Source organism: Syngnathus typhle, linkage group LG19 (assembly GCF_033458585.1).
Source record: "Syngnathus typhle isolate RoL2023-S1 ecotype Sweden linkage group LG19, RoL_Styp_1.0, whole genome shotgun sequence".
NCBI lineage: Eukaryota > Metazoa > Chordata > Actinopteri > Syngnathiformes > Syngnathidae > Syngnathus > Syngnathus typhle.
In genome coordinates, this window is record NC_083756.1 from 4270716 (window position 1) to 4281584 (window position 10869).

Genomic DNA, 10869 nt, shown 5'->3' on the forward strand with positions numbered 1-10869 from the left:
GGGGAAAAAGCGGCCGCGTCTCTTCGGGATTTCTATCTGGACGCACCATGTGAGTGCATGATTAAGCAGAACATGTCGCGTTTGATGTTAGAAAGGCATTTGCATGTCACATGGAATAAAACATGACACATGACCCCCAATGGCGAAGCAGCTGAGAGATGTCGGTGCAGCAGCGCTGGCCCGCATTAGCTATAACTTTGCTTGATAAGATCAAGAGTCTTCTTTAACCATCCAAAACCTTCCATCAGGCATTTACATTTGCTCGTGCAAGAGGCCTCAGAGGTTCAGCTTCAACCTAGCAAACATTTCCATCGTTGTTGCGTTATAGCTGAGCAGCCGCTTGAAAATGCAAAATGTTTTTATGCCCCCTGCAGACTCACCGGAAACAAGCTTCGGCTTGGTTATTTGGTACTCGTTTCACGGTATTAAAATATGCAAAGCGAAATGTCACTATGCGGCCCACCTGTCGTGTTTGTTCGTGTCTTGTACCCTGTATTTGAAAAGACCAAGACAACATTTCCCCAGAAGCTTTCATCTGACGTTTAAGTGTAACCATCACGAGGTCTGGAAGAAGACGATCCAATAATTCAGCAGATCTTTGGACTCCCGGGTCCACAGGCATCTGCTCCATCAGAGCGTCCTGACACCTTTCTACCGCAAGCGGCGTCAAGGTTTTTGGGAGATGGGTGTCGGCAGACGGCGTTTACTTTCGCACCTGCACATGCATGACTCCAGCCTCATCGGCCATGTGTTCACACTTTGCTTTCGGCCATTTCCCGCTGGCTCCCCATTATTCGTACAAGCGGAAGAAGCCAAACATGGATGTGTGTGTTGTTTAGTTTCTAGCTGTGCGTTGTCTTGAAAAGGCTTACAGTTAGCAGATAGACCATCTTGGACTCCGCTTGAGCAACTGTTGCTGTGAGGGACCGTGGACAGAAGCCGTGACTGCGAGGCTTAGCGGCATCCTGTGGTGTTGAGGTAGAAATGATCTTTACTGCGCCTCCGATACTATGATTTCAAAGAACAAGTAGCAAGACTAGAAGCAAATTATTTTTTTTATAAATTATTTACATCATTAAATTAGATATTTATATTTATAGATATTTATATAACTTTTTATATTGTTAGATATTTTTTTATATTTATTATTATTATTATTTCATTGTAATCTATTGTGTGAATTGCCATGGATGGGCAAATTAAAATTAGCAGAGATGTCGCGGGGATTCTAATGTTTCAAACAATGCCACACAAAAGTGCGCAACTCTCTCTCTCTTTCTCTCTCTCTCTCTCTCTCTCTCTCTCTCTCTCTCTACATTTATATCTATATATATATCTATATATATATCTATATCTATCTATATATCTATTTGTCTATATCTATCTATCTATATCTATCTATCTATCTATCTATCTATCTATCTATCTATCTATCTATCTATCTATCTATCTATCTATCTATCTATCTATCTATCTATCTATCTATCTATCTATCTATCTATCTATCTATCTATCTATCTATCTATCTATCTATCTATCTATCTATCTATCTATCTATCTATCTATCTATCTATCTATCTATCTATCTATCTATCTATCTATCTATCTATCTATCTATCTATCTATCTATCTATCTATCTATCTATCTATCTATCTATCTATCTATCTATCTATCTATCTATCTATCTATCTATCTATCTATCTATCTATCTATCTATCTATCTATCTATCTATCTATCTATCTATCTATCTATCTATCTATCTATCTATCTATCTATCTATCTATCTATCTATCTATCTATCTATCTATCTATCTATCTATCTATCTATCTATCTATCTATCTATCTATCTATCTATCTATCTATCTATCTATCTATCTATCTATCTATCTATCTATCTATCTATCTATCTATCTATCTATCTATCTATCTATCTATCTATCTATCTATCTATCTATCTATCTATCTATCTATCTATCTATCTATCTATCTATCTATCTATCTATCTATCTATCTATCTATCTATCTATCTATCTATCTATCTATATATATATCGCTCCTGATTATAAGTCGCACCCCCGGCCAAACTATATTATATATATATATATATACATATACATACACACACACACACACGCACACACGCGCACACACGCACGCACACAAGTGTCAGCAGGCATTCCAAGAGACGACCAAAATGAGTCACTCAAAATGACATAAGCTAGCTGTCTGTTAAACTATCACGAGTGAGTTTTTGCTCATCAGATAGTGGCGGTGGGCTTTGGATGGCTTTATGCCCCGATACTTTTGACCACATGCTCTATATTGGCATGCATGTTCTTGAAAGCACAGGTGGAGAGCGCAACCCCCCGTCGGGAAGCAGAACGGCGCGCGAGGGAGTAAATCTGAACGGTCCAGATGGCCTTGCAGGGTGTGACTTCAAACCGCAACCTGTCCGTGGCCCGGGTCAGCGTCCTGAAATCTCCTTGTGCCAGAATGAGCACCAACTTCTATTTTACTAGCCTCCATGTTTCTTGGCACCTGGTTCGAGGCTTTCGGGCAATTTCAGTGAACACAGACAGCCGAATCCCTTCAGGCTAGTCGAATGACTCGGCAAACACAAAGGGACCGCAGCGAAGGTGTAGCACGTCGCTTCGTTCCTTATAATTTCCAGCAAGCGCATTTGTGAATTGGCATCTTAACGAGCAAACAAATTGTCGCCCCTTCTGAACTGTGTCCTGTGGGGAAATGTAAACGCCGAGATGAAATGGGCAACAACAACAACAAAAACATATTGGATTCATATTGCTGCTCCCTTTGCCCGCGCTTGGCTATTAGTTTGTCAGATTGAATCAAATCCAGGTAACATACACCAGCGTGCTTCTCCGTTTCTGTCAATTAAGCTGTAATGGACAATAAAAGCTCAGAGAGCATTTTTGCTCTTGTCGTACGTCGGCCTAGCAACGTATGCTGGAATATAGAAAATGTCCTCAATGCCAGCTCGGTTCTCCACTGACAATCTGGCTCCATCTCCTGGAAGATGAAAACCACCACAGGTCCGCTCTGGATTCCCTGGCAGGAAATGCTCATTTCAAACTGTACCCTTGGCGGTAAGGATTGAAACCTAAAAACCGAATACTGGCAAAATGAAGCCAAAACATATGCTTGAAAGCCCAACCCTTACTTGAAACCCTAATTGCAAACCAAATCCTGGTTTGAAACCCTCATTTGAAAAACCTAAGCAAGGCTTGAAACACCAAAATGAACAATAAACAACCCTCGCGAGGATAAGCGGTTCAGATTAGGACTAGGTTTAGGATTAGGGTAATATCATATAATATGCCGTAATTTTTGGACTATAAATCGCGGTTTTTTTTCATAGTTTGGGTGGGGGGGGCGACTTATACTCAGGAGCGACTTATATACATATATATGTTTTTTTCACTTTTTTGGGCATTTTATGGCTGGTGCGATTTATAGTCCGAAAATTACGGTAATATTATTATTATGATATTGCACGTTTCATCTTTCTCAAGGGATGTACTCAAGTTCTCGCAAAAAATAAGATTTGCGTGTTTGTTTGTAATCAACATATAGCTAAAAAGATCGTAATTCTTAACCGGATCCTTAGCAAGGCTTGGAACTGTAATCCTCACCCTTAATTTGACGCCCTGATACAGTTCCAAGGATTTGTCACAGTGTTACCAGTTTGACATTGGCCAGCAGAGGGAAGCAAAACTCTTTGGACATTCTTGTAGCTTCACTCTTTGGAGCTTCACTCTGTTCACGAGATGCTCATTTGGCTTTGTCTTCATCAGTCATATCATGATGGTGTTCAATGTCTTCCATTATGCAGCTTTGACTTTAAATTAGAAAGTCATCCTCTGCGAGACACGCACAAGACTGTTTTTTTCCCTTTGGCAGATTCAAAACTCATATGTCTGGAGATGAGCTCATCTCTTTGGGAAGGTTAAAAGAACAGAAAATACATTTGGAAAAGTAACGGGCCCACGCGGCGAACCCAAATAACTTGCGGCCAATCGGCTCGCTCCAGCTGCCCACATCTTGTCCTGGTGTGGCTCGTTGCCTCGTCAGTTTGCTTGTATATTTAGTTTCCGTCGTTTGGTTGTCATTTCATGTCATACCAAGCTTGTGCTCACTCATTTGTCATTTGTGGGACATTTTTTAACGATTATATCAATTTGGTATTTAGATTTAATTTGGTATTTAGATTTTTCCAAGTACTTTGGTTACCTTTTTGTTTAATGAGTTGTTGTGGTCTTACATCCGTCATCCGCCGTAATTTTCGGACTATAAGTCGCACCGGAGTATAAGTCGCACCAGCCATAAAATGCCCAAAAAAGTGAAAAAAAACATATATATGTATATAAGTCGCTCCTGAGTGTAAGTCGCCCCCCCACCCAAACTATGAAAAAAAACGCGACTTATAGTCCGAAAATTACGGTACTATGGAAAAAAAAAACACTCACAGGTTACTTAGAGAGGTCATACAAGATCATCAAAAAAAATTGCTTTAGTGTCATCGTAGAGCTCCTTGTGGCAACTACAGGCAATCGTAAGATCTCAGATCAGATCTTCTTCTGTCCAAACTCAAAAGACGATCAGTCTTCTGTGTTGACACGTGTCCTCTGGTTGAGAAACTTTTCGGGTATCTTCCAGAGGTCAGAACCAAGGCTCGTCTCCCGTGATCTATCCGGCGCCTCGGTTAAGCGCCATTCCACTAAGCGTGTCCAAATAGGGTCATTCTGTGTTTAATTAGGCGCGGGACATTCGACACAATGTCAATGAGGCACCATTCAGTTGACGGGCACTCAAAGAGGTGCCAGATAAGCTGTTGTGCACGCCGTACCCAAGGCTGCGGCGGCCATTGAATTGCAACGGCGTCTCGGTAAATCACAGCCGTTCGGTCGTTGACGGAGAAGAGTAACTCGTGTAATTATGCGGATATCTCCAAGCCCGGATGAGGACGCCTGCCGGGTCGCACAAAGCACCCCGCTTGTCATCTGCCGAGAGGCCAGGGATTGCAAAATGATGAGGGATGAAAGAGAGAAGATAAAAGGGGTGATCGGGCGCCGCGCGGTTAGCCAAAAAAATCCATCTACATCCAAGCGGCTGGTTGCAACCAGGACATCTGGCTCAACGACTCTCCTGAGGCACCACACGAACGACCCACAATGGATTCGGGTTCTTCCGTTGTGACGCTCACGATGGACCTCGAGTCATTAAAGGCTTCATTTGAAACCCTTATGCATAGGTGTCAAAGTCAAGGCCCGGGGGCCAGATACGGCCCGCCAAATCATTTTATGTGGCCCGCGAAGACAAACTGTGCATCAAATTCACGTCATTATTAGAATTGCAAATTGTCTTCACTTTTAATATCTTTTTTTTTTTTTATATTTGACCAGTTTTTACTCATCTGATTTGAAAACTAGTTATCTGTCAGTTTGTTTTGTAGCTTTTACTGTATATAATATGAGGCGCTCATACATTTATTTGGGTTGACAGTCATAATGGCCCTCCGAAAGTAACTATGACTACAATGTGGCCCGCGAAAAAAATGAGTTTGACACCCCTGCCCTAAAGCATTATTTGGATTATTAAGAATTATTATCAAAATCCTTGCTTTCAATTGTCGTTGGAAAGTTTAACTTTCGCCTTGAGCATAACCCGTGAAACCTGAATTTAAAATCCTGATTCAGCCTCAGATTACAATCAGATTGAACTGAAATGGTCTCCAGATCAACAATGGTGGCCAGAATCAGATTCTATAAAGAATATTCAAGTGTATTTACGTGCTTTCGGTGTCGCTTGACCGTCAAAGCTTGAGGACGTACACGTGCCAGTGTGCCGACGGGTAGCGGCACGACTGGCCCTCGTCAATCCGCTTCACATTCATAAACGTCCTCCTGCCACCCCGAATGCATTATGCATGGTACCAAAGACAGGCCATTGAATCCAGATGATGCCCGGACACCTTTAAAGGAGACAGATTACTTTAAGTCGAAAAATAAGTCGACTGGAGTTGCGCTTGGCCGTTTGCCACGCAGCGTGCTGCTCGTCTGTGTTTTCATTTTGACAGGTTTGTCTCACTCTTGGGAACTTTCATTACACAGCTAAAATTGTTATACTAAAGAAAGCTGCAAATGACCAGCAAAGAGCCCGAGATAACTTAAATGGTTTCGACCAATCACACGACTCCTACCTTTACCTCCTTTGGCTAAACAGAAACCGTTTGGCACCTTTGTCCTTTGTTTAACTTTAAAGCTTCATGAATGTTTAATGGAAGGTGTGGTAAGCACAGCCGGGGGTGGTTCCAGCCGAGAGATATAACCTTCAAGTGTCACATCTGAAGATCCGTCAATAGAACATCTGGATCAGCAATTTGGACAACCGGCACCGCCTGCCCCGCCCCCTCCTGTCAGTCCGTCCTCAGTTTAAAGAAGACTATCAGCGGCGGCGGGACACGATAAGAGCGTGTCGATACGAGATTTATTGAGGCGCCGCCGTGTGCTCTACATCATGTCGCACTTATCTGGGGAAAGCGTTTTGGGAGGAGGGCGGATATTGTAGGTATGACCTTGGTGGGGTTTTTAGGATGCGCCGGATTATCTCCCGCCGGGATCTGCGGCCTCACCTTTTGTATTCACCGAGATGAAACGTCCACAAGCCGCGTCAAGACAGAGCGCTAATGCAAATAGACTCGTGGCATGGCACGCCTGATTTAAAACATCTCACATTTTAACCGTTTAAACCCCGGCTCGAAGTTTTAACGCAAACACTCGCTGCCGTCGAGCTCGGTAAATGGCTTTTTGCGTGACGTTTTAATAACCGCCTGAAACGATAGTGGAAATAGTTTGTTTCTCGGCCCCGTTCGAAGCTGCTCGCAATACTCCCTCGTGAATGATTAAGCACAAGAGTCAATATATCACACATTGGGGCAAATTGCTCGGTGCCAAAAGAGGACGGACGTGAAGAAACACGCTTCGGCCGTAAGGCGTGAGGAGAGATGGCTCTGGACACCCCCAAAATAAAAACCAACATTCCAGAGCCTCTTGGCACCGTGCAATAAAACCAATAAGATCTGCAAGCTCGAGCTGTGTGGATTCCTTGCAAGCCCCGTAAGAACATGAAAGAAAACTGTCAGAGCTGTTTCATTAAGACGGGTGCACGATTTGTTTGGGTGCACCGTGTCTCGTCATTATAAATGACTTCCCACGCACTTGCTGGAAGCTCTGTCACCACGCTCCACTTTAAAAGCCTTTGCAGTGGACATTTACAAGGGCGATGGAATTAAAATGTCTCGGTGAAGCAGCATGTGGATCGTTACGCTGCATAAATTCCACTGGGAATAAGAAACAATTTTAAACTGAGGAAAATAATACTTAAAATAAAATTATCTGCCAACAGAACAAGAAAGTTTTACTTGACAAGAATTTGAAAAATAAGAAAAGAATCACCATATCTACAGCAGTCTTGAAATTTGTATTTTTCAACTGATATGTAATAATTAAAATTTTAAAATAAGCAAATTCGACATATGAAAACAACACTTCCGTTTTTTTTCTATAAGATCCAATAAGATAATCAATAAGTATCTCGAAACAAGCTGAATGATTTTGCCTGACAATTTTATTTCAAGTTACTGAACAAAGCAAAATATGCAAATTAACTTAAAAATAAATATAACAGCACGGCAAAATGAGCAAATTTAGGTTTTAAGAAATAATTGAATATTTAATATATCTAATATTTAAAATAATTTAAATACTGTAAAATTATTTAAAATTATTTAAATAATAAAATAAAATAATTTTAAAATGTATGTATTAATTCAACATAATAATTTATAATAAGTCATTCAATCTAAGTTAAGATTTCACTATTTACAATGAAATGTCAAGGATATTTTTGAAAAGAAGAAATTGTCAACGATGGTCTGTTTGTGAGCCCGTGATGTTTCTGTTTTCAGTATTCACAGAGTGTTTTGTAATATATTTTATTGTATTACTCTGGACAACCTCTCTCTTCAAGACGGTGTCAATCAAGAGGGAGCTTTTTATCTTTCTCTTGTCTCAGATCTCATTTGATTGCGTACCATATCTCATTCCGATTCAGGCGACTCACATCAGACACAATTTTCTGACAGATATCACTTGCGATAGCTGTCTTCTGTGTCCATCCAGGGGAACGGCCATCTTTCATTTGTCCATCACAGCAGCTACTCGGCTTTTTTCTCGTTAAGTGTGATCAGATCGAAGGATCGGTAACTTTTCTTGGCAAAAAGTAAGTTTTGTTTCGCTGATTGCGGTTCTGCTCTCCTCGAGGTCCTGGAGCACTCTTGCAAATTGGACAATCAGCGCTACGATTTTACAGCATTAAGAGCTCAGATGAAAGGAAGGACACTTGAGTTATCATTGGGATAATGGGGCTGCCGCTTTGCACTTTGCAGCCAATGAAATGGGAATGTGTTAATTAGGCCAGCCATTAATTAGGCCAGCCCATCAAGGAGAAAAGGCTTTGTCTTCAGTGACACTAGATTGGATTGGTGGCCTCCGGAAATAAAAGCTTTTGCTTTTGTTGCTTTCTCGAGGGGGGGTCTGCTCGTGCGATCGCGACTAATGTTCAGCGAAATAAAATAAGGACATTTCCATCTAGATTGTATTTTTTGATAGCTTCTTTTGTTAGCTTTCAGAATGTCGTAGTTGCCACCGTGCCAAAACAGCATCATTGCAAAAATGTTCCTTTGCGTCAAACATTTTCCAAACACTTAGATGACTAGTAAAGGCCCGTTATTATTTTTGTAACACAGTTATATAAAAACTAACAGAAATCAATCTGTCTAAATTTCCCATCAGCTGCCAAGAAAGAACGACAAATGTATGAGAGTGAAGAGCATTCCTTAAATTAAAACGTCACATAAAACACGTTAATGCTTCCGTGCTAACGACCTATCAAGCACTTTTTTTTTTTTTCGGATGGAGATAATGAAACGTGACAGACGGAATAATTACAGGCCTGGAACGCATGTGCACAGATGACGGGTGGGTAAGGGGGGTGAGTCACGGGAGGATTCTGTGTTTATTTGATGGGAGGCCTTCAAGGTCCACTAAAGGCTCGCCCCTCCCTTTATGGTTTTGCTTTACGAGGCAGCGGGCAGACGCTTTATGGTCGGAACGTCAATGAGTGCGGAGACTACGTGAAGAATGTTTGTGTGCACAATCCAGACGAGCACTTTGCCTTCTTGCAAACTTTCCAGTCAGACCCTCAGTGGCAGTGGGAGTGGAGTCGTTACGTGTGTCTCCAAGCATTAGACTGTATCTTTGATCGCGTTAGAGCTCAATTCCAGAACGCAAAAACGTGCTTGGCAAGACCACATTTCCCCCCTGCAATTGCATTTATATAAATATGTGTGTGTGATCACCCCCCCCCACCTTTTTTCTTTTCAAGATGCGCTTGGGGATGCAATTATACATTAATAAATACCATAATTTCTATCTTGTGTGGTTCAGGATGGAAACACATTAAAATGAGCTCATTAAGATGCTTAGAAAGGCAACATCTTGTTCTACCTCATTAAAAAAAATCCAAAATATTCATCTTAAGTTGCAGTGCTGGGTGCAGGAGGGCTCCCTCATCACAAATAAGACGCTACTCTGAAAATAGTCAAGAACTGAAGATTTCCTTTTTCCAAAGACCAAATTCCAGCAAATCATTTAAAATGGAAGAATTTAGAGTTTGGTAAACTTTGAGTTTTCTGCATAATGGAAGTGGCTTAGTGTTGGGTTAGGTAAGGCTGGCCTGAGACCAAAAACTGGGTCAGAGTGCCTGATCCGTCAAAGCAATTTGTCGTGATATCATCAAGTGTTGTGTCCCACCACGTTTGTCTCCAGAAAGGGATGGCAAAGATTTCCCCCGCTTGTCCTTCCCAGTGGTTCATACAATGTTGCGGCAACTTTGGCGACCCGGCCCGGTCCTGTGCCGGTATTGATTGCGGTGGCGAGAAGGGCATCTTTAATTGTGCTAGCAATAAAGCTCCCTGGACCTGCGCTTGTCCCTCAGCTCCTTGGATTAATTAAGTGCATCTCCAAAGCGGCGGAGTGCAGTCGATTATTATCTGTGACGGGCCCTCGCACCACGTCGTCGACACCGAGCGGGCAGACGAGCTCTTTGTTTTACTCTTCAAGAAAAGTAGACACGAGTGTGAAGTCAATTTGATGTCAACATGTACCGTATTTTCCGGACTATAAGGCGCACCTAAAAACCTAAAATTTTATTATATATAAACCAAATTCCTAAATTTAAACTGGCCCGAAGCATTGTCATGAAATCAATCATAAGTGGCCTGCTGAAGACTGAATCATGAATCAAAAAGACTATGGCTCATTATTTTGTGATTATAAAGTAATTTGTTGCATCTGAAGTTGAAATAAAAAAGATAAAATGGAGAATGATTTGATTTGGATTAAAAATCTTACATGAGGCATTAATGGTGCGCCTTATAGTCCGGTGCGCCTTATATAAGGACAAAGTTTTAAAATGGGCCATTCATTGAAGGTGTGCCTTATAGTCCGGAGCACCTTATAGTCCGGAAAATACGGTACCTTTCTCACCACCTTCCCTAAAGAAAAAAAAAACATGAATGAATGGAGCAAGTTGTTTTTATTCCTTCCAAGAAAGAGGAGCACTTGTATAGAGAAGGACAAACATGTCAGCTGCCATCTGTTGTCTCCTAAAACAGCAAAGTGCCTCGTGATTGCAAACATACAATTGTTGACAGTTACTTGGAATGGAGACTGCCACCTGCTTTAAAAAAAAAAAAAAAAAACTTTAAAAGCCCATCACTATCGG